Source organism: Pezoporus flaviventris, unplaced genomic scaffold (genome assembly GCF_033815535.1).
Source record: "Pezoporus flaviventris isolate CSIRO_AGI_PZ_B2104156 unplaced genomic scaffold, CSIRO_AGI_Pfla_v1 ptg000040l, whole genome shotgun sequence".
NCBI classification, from domain to species: Eukaryota; Metazoa; Chordata; class Aves; order Psittaciformes; family Psittacidae; genus Pezoporus; species Pezoporus flaviventris.
The window spans coordinates 10,398,484-10,404,768 of record NW_026892588.1 but is presented as its reverse complement, the minus strand read 5'-3'; positions in this window follow the sequence as shown (position 1 = coordinate 10,404,768).

Genomic DNA, 6,285 nt, shown 5'->3' with positions numbered 1-6,285 from the left:
TTCTTATATTACAAAATATGTCCTTCACACAAAAAAAGTAATTTTAGGGAGAAAGAAGGTTCTTTGGAGGGAAAATTCCTGGCTGTTGAATGACTTTTTACATGGATCTGCTGGTGTCTGGTTGTCCTGCCCTGTGACCATCCCCTATGCAGCTATTCCAGAAGCAATGCAGAAAACACAAGGATGCTTCCAGTCTGTGTTCTCACAGTGCTGGTAAGAGACACATCAGAGTTGATCACAGAACAGCGTGAGTCCCCCCAGTAACTCCTGCGGAAAAAAAGCCATCAACCACACATGCTGCTCACAGGTATGAGTGTGTAATGAGGCCTGTCTTTCCCTACGGACTGTAGGCTGTTGGTTCAATCTATGGGGTGAGGTGTATTTTGTCCTAGCTTGCTGTGGAATGTGATCTTTGCTTGAAACGTTTTTATGTCTCTACAATCTCTCTTTTCTATCTCTTGGCCTTTAAAAGTCAGCCATGGGGCAGAATGGCTACAGCTCCTTCCCCTGGTCTGGAATAGGTGTAGATAATTTTAGAACTTGATTTATGTCTATGGAAAAGTCTGTATGAACATGTAGTCTTCACTCATAGCAACTGCTGCCTTTATTGTTATTGCTGTTGTGATGGATCCCTGCAGCTCTTCTGTCACTTGTTATGTAAAAAAACCCCAAACCCAACACAACAACCAAAACCAGGGACAATACTCTGCAATTCGCTTGTAAAACAGTGTGTTTGGGGAGTTCATAAAAATAGGTAAACTGTTCCTTGGAGGGCTAACTGGCCTGGTGTGTTTTTATTAACTGTAATAAAATCAAAGATCACTCTGAGTTGTACTTTCTGTTTATTATTTACAGCTTTATTTTACTTGTCCTTTAATAACACAACTGCTGTAGTAGTGACAAAACAGGGCACTTCTGAGCATGAATAAACACAGAAGAAAACAGGTCTCAGGAAAAGACATTTCACAGGAAAAAAAAAAAAAGAAAGAAAAAGAAAAAAAAGAAAGATTTAAAAGATTGTGGCAAAGCTCCAGTAAAAGTTTCAGGTTTATTGTTGCAAGCCATATATGCTTTTTTCTCCTTAAAGACAAATAGAGTTTGGTAATGAGAAGAAGTGTGTTTAAATGTATACAGCAAAGGAAATTAAAGTCTTCAGACCTTTGTTCTGTGCTGAATTGTACAGGACCAAGTGCAAAGGCCTGAGCTTAACTGCAACTCTCAGTCCAAAGGAGAAGGTGAGTACATGGGCATAGGTCCCAGATTAGGCTCCTTCCTGTTTTTAACTCTCACAGTCTGATCCAAGCCAATGCAGGTCTGCTCTATCAGAGATGATCTTGAGCATAGGCAACCATGGGAGGGGGTTGCGGTTGCAGAGCCAGTTGGTGCACTTAACCTTGACAAAATGTAATCAAGATGGTTAAGCTTCTTTTTTATAAGCTTTTGAGCAATTCACCAAAAGCTTGTACAGGTTTCTATTTTTTCTATATTTCTATTCTTGTACAGCGCTTCTATTCGTAAAGCTGTTCTGCAAGGGGCAGGGCTCTTCCCTGCCTGGCAGCTGTTGACTGTGAAACCACAAGACATTGTGGAATCTTCCTCTAGCCCTAGGCCTGCCAAAAGAAATGATATCTTGCTATATGAAGAGAAATATAACTAAAAGTGACTGTCTAAAGTTGCTCATGTCTTCATCCTCTTCTAGGGGATAGCTGTACTAGCTGTCTGTGCTAGCTGGTGCCACTTCTGAAGTGAACTATGATTATGACAGAGGCTTAACTTTGTGTAAGAAAGTTTGAGGAGTAATGAAAGGCTTGCTTTCAACAGGACAAGGCAGGTAGGTCATGGATATTCCTCTGCAGTTGTCCAGTTTTGTCATCCGTTTGATTACTGGGCTTTTGACTACTGTGTAGTAGAGAATAATGCTCAGTAAATATATAATCATAGAATAATTTGGGTTGGAAAGGACCTTAAGATCATCAAGTTCCAGCCCCCCTGCCATGGACAAGGATGCCTCACACTAAACCATGTCACCCAAGGCTCTGTCCAACGTGGCCTTGAGCACCTCCAGGGATGGAGCATTCACTTCCTTAGCAACCCATTCCAGTACCTCACCACCCTTACAGTAAAGAACTTCCTCCTTATACCCAATCTAAACTTCCCCTGTTTAAGTTTGAACCCGTTACCCCTTGTCCCATCACTACAGTCCCTAATGAAGAGTCCCTCCCCTGTATCCCTATAGGCCCCCTTCAGATACTGGAAGGCTGCTGTGAGGTCTCCACGCAGCCTTCTCTTCTCCAGGCTGAACAGCCCCAACTTTCTCAGCCTATCTTCATACGGAAGGTGCTTCAGTCCCCTGATTATCCTCGTGGTCCTTCTCTGGACTTGTTCCAACAGTTCCATGTCCTTTTTACATTGAGGACACCAGAACTGTACACAATAATACATTTATGTATTATTATATGTATTATTGTATTATTACATGTACATATACCTGGGGCCCATTCTAGCTCTGGAGAAAGGCAAGGCTTCTCAAAATGGCAATATTAAATCCTTAGAAACTCCATTATTATAAGTGAAAGTGAGGGATTATTCACCAAAGGACCACTCGGTGGATAAAGAACTGGCTGGATGGCCTCACGCAAAGAGTTGTGATGAATGGCTCAATGTCCGGCTGGAGACCAGCAACGAGTGGCGTCCCTCAGGGATCGGTGTTGGGACCGGTCTTGTTCAACATCTTTGTCGCTGACATGGACAGTGGGATTGAATGCGCCCTCAGCAAGTTTGCCAATGACACCAAGCTGTGTGGTTTGGTTGATACGCTGGAGGGAAGGAATGCCATCCAGAGGGACCTTGACACAATTGTGAGGTGGGCTGATGCCAACCTTATGAAGGTTAACCATGTCAAGTGCAAGGTCCTACACCTGGGTTGGAGCAATCCCAGGCACAGCTACAGGTTGGGCAGAGAAGAGATTCAGAGCAGCCCTGCGGAGAAGGACTTGGGGGTGTTGGTTGATGAGAAAATGAACATGAGTTGGCTTCAGTGTGCGCTTGCAGCCCAGAAAGCCAACCAAATCCTGGGCTGCATGAAAAGGAGTGTGACCAGCAGGTCAAAGGAGGTGATCCTGCCCCTCTACTCTGCTCTTGTGAGACCTCACTTGGAGTATAGTGTGCAGTTCTGGTGTCCTCAGCATAAAAAGGACATGGAACTGTTGGAACAAGTCCAGAGAAGGGCCACGAGGATGATCAGGGGACTGGAGCACCTCCCATATGAAGATAGGCTGAGAAAGTTGGGGCTGTTCAGCCTGGAGAAGAGAAGGCTGCGTGGAGACCTCATAGCAGCCTTCCAGTATCTGAAGGGGGCCTATAGGGATGCTGGGGAGGGACTCTTCATTAGGGACTGTAGTGATAGGACAAGGGGTAACGGGTTCAAACTTAAACAGGGGAAGTTTAGATTGGGTATAAGGAGGAAATGCTTTCCTGTTAGGGTGTTGAGGCACTGGAATAGGTTGCCCAGGGAGGTTGTGAATGCTCCATCCCTGGCAGTGTTCAAGACCAGGGTGGACGTAGCTTGAGTGATATGGTTTAGTGTGAGGTGTCCCTGCCCATGGTAGGGAGGTTGTAACTAGATGATCTTAAGGTCTTTTACAACCCTAACCGTTCTATGATTCTATGATTTCAAGGAATGTGAATGTTGTGCTTTGTCTTCCACACCCCTCAGAATGTGCTGTGGTAAAAGGAAAAGAATCCTGCTTCTTCCTGAGCCAGAGCAACAAGAGTCTGTCAGGTCTCCTGGGATCATCAGCCTTAGGAATCATCAGGAAGTGCTGAAGGATACGAACAAGTGCTTTATTTATAGGAGGCTCAGCTTATTTTTTATTCTAGTATATCATTGCTGCAAGGTGTTTCAGAAGATGCAGCTTGATTTCCTATAAACCTATTCACACAGAACAAAAATTTCTGGAAAATTATTATTTGACTAGTTGCACAAAACATGTCAATTCCTGACCCCAGAGGCATTTGAAAAGGAGGGTTTGCAGTGGTGTTCCAGCTGTAGAAGTATTTCTGCTGAAATTATGTCTGAGGAATATGGAAGTTCTAACTAGCTGCAGAATCCGTGCTGAGGTTTTGTGGTAAAATTTGTGGTCATGGTGCTGAGAAGTGTGGGAGCTCTGAAAACTTACTTGTTCTTGACAGCAGTGGGTCCAAACATCAGACTTGATTTACACCCTGCTGTTGAAAACAATGGCTTGTAGAGGCCAGTTAAATTCACCAACAACTGTTTTCTGGTTTCCCTTTTACAGTTATGACTTTCAAATTTTATATATTATATATATTTATTTAAAAGAAATTATTTGTTGTAAAAAGAGCTGTGGATCTCCTCACATCTGTAATCTTTTATCTGGTATGCTGTTCTCTGATCCTAGGTAATACCTTAAACTGTGCTAAAACCCAATATTGGTAAACATTTGATCATAAAATAGTTTTCAAAGGCTCCTTTGGTTATACACACACTTAGGTGACCTCCTCTTCTAAGGTCCTTTTGTAATCTGTCTCCAAAAACAGCCTTCCAGAGCCTCAGTGAGCTGGAGTTCATTGCCTCAGGGCTGGCATGTATAGCTCTTTGAAAGGCACAGCTGGAGTAAGTGTGATAACTATGTCTACACAACAAGGCATATTGTGGGCTGTGAAATATCATCCAATCTAGAGTTGAAATTTCTGCTGAAAAGCTTCAGCTTGTTTTAGCCATGAAGGTCATTTTAGCTTGATGTGATAAAGACATATTTGAAAATATCTCCTTGCTGGGTATCCTTTGAGGCAGTTTTTCCTTTAGCAAGAAAGGTTTCAAATGGCTTGGAAACTTCTCCTCCTGTTCTGTCTTCTAGACAGAGGCTGGGCATAATTAAATGAATAACTAATTTTGTCACTGTTAAATGCACTTGGAAACAGGGCTGTAGGCACAGAACAGTTATATATCCAAAACTGCACACTCCCCTTTGAAAAAAAAGCTAATTTTCTTTAAAGAGGTATGTTTGCAGATGTGGAGAGTGCAGTGACACAGCTGAGCAGCATGACTATTTGTCTTATTGAGACTTTAGTATACTCCCTGGCTTCTTGAAAACAAGAGTTACCCCTCTAAAACTCCCCACCACATCGGGTCTGTTAAGATATGTATTAACATCCAGACCTTCAAAGACAAAGCCAGACAGTTTTACATACATAAAGCTGATTTAACGTATTTGTTAGCAATGGTCAAACCAGTACTATTTCCCATCGAGTAGGTTGCCTGTTCAGCATTTGTTTCCCTCCAAACTACTCTGTGCATTTCAGATTTAAATACTCTTAAAGAAAAATTATCATTTCAAATGGAGGATCGTGATTTCTCCCTGCCAGAACAAAGTGTCAGTCAGCTATTTTTAAGAGTCCAAGCCCATTTCATGATTTTTAAGCTCCGATATTTGAGTGGTTTCAAAGCAACACCTCCTGGCAAGCCGTGGTATTGCTTGTGCACGTAGAGAGACCTTTTTCTTGGATTGATATGCAGTAAGACAGCAGAGTGAACTGCAGCGATGGTTCCTCATTACTTACCATGGAAATTGATGTGGCTGTTACGATTTCCACTGGGTGAGAACTAGAAGTGGGGGACATGTTCCAGGATTTTTAAAATGCCAGCAAACACAAGCACTTAGTGCTGTCATACAGGTATTGCTGCCTTTTGTATTTATTTATTTTAATTATTTGTACTGCATGTGCTGGTTTGCAGTAGATGGTGTCACCAAAAGCACTACAGGACTTTATCCAAAAACCGGTGACACCAGCGAGCTATGGATGCTTGCTGTCACCTCTGTAATGGTGTAATGGACGGGGCAATACAGGCTGGACAGAAACTGGATTGAGAGCAGGCCTGAGAGGGACTTGAGGGTGTTGACAAGAAGTTCTCCATGACCCAGCAGTGTGTGTTTGAGCCCAGAAACCTCCCATGTTCTGTGCTGCATTCCCAGCAGTGTGACCAGCAGGTCGAGGGAGGGGATTCTCCCTCTCTGCTGTGCTCTTGTGAGACCCCCCCCTGCAGTCCTGCATCCAGCTCTGGGGCAACAACACAAGGGTGATGTGGAGCTGTTGGAGAGAGTCCAGAGGAGGCCACAGAGATACTGCGACGGCTGGAGAAGCTCTGCTCTGGAGACAGGCTGAGAGAGCTGGGCTGGTTCAGCCTGGAGAAGAGAAGGCTTCGGGGAGACCTTGGAGCAGCTGCCAGTGCATAAAGGGGCTACAAGAAATCTGGAAAGGGGC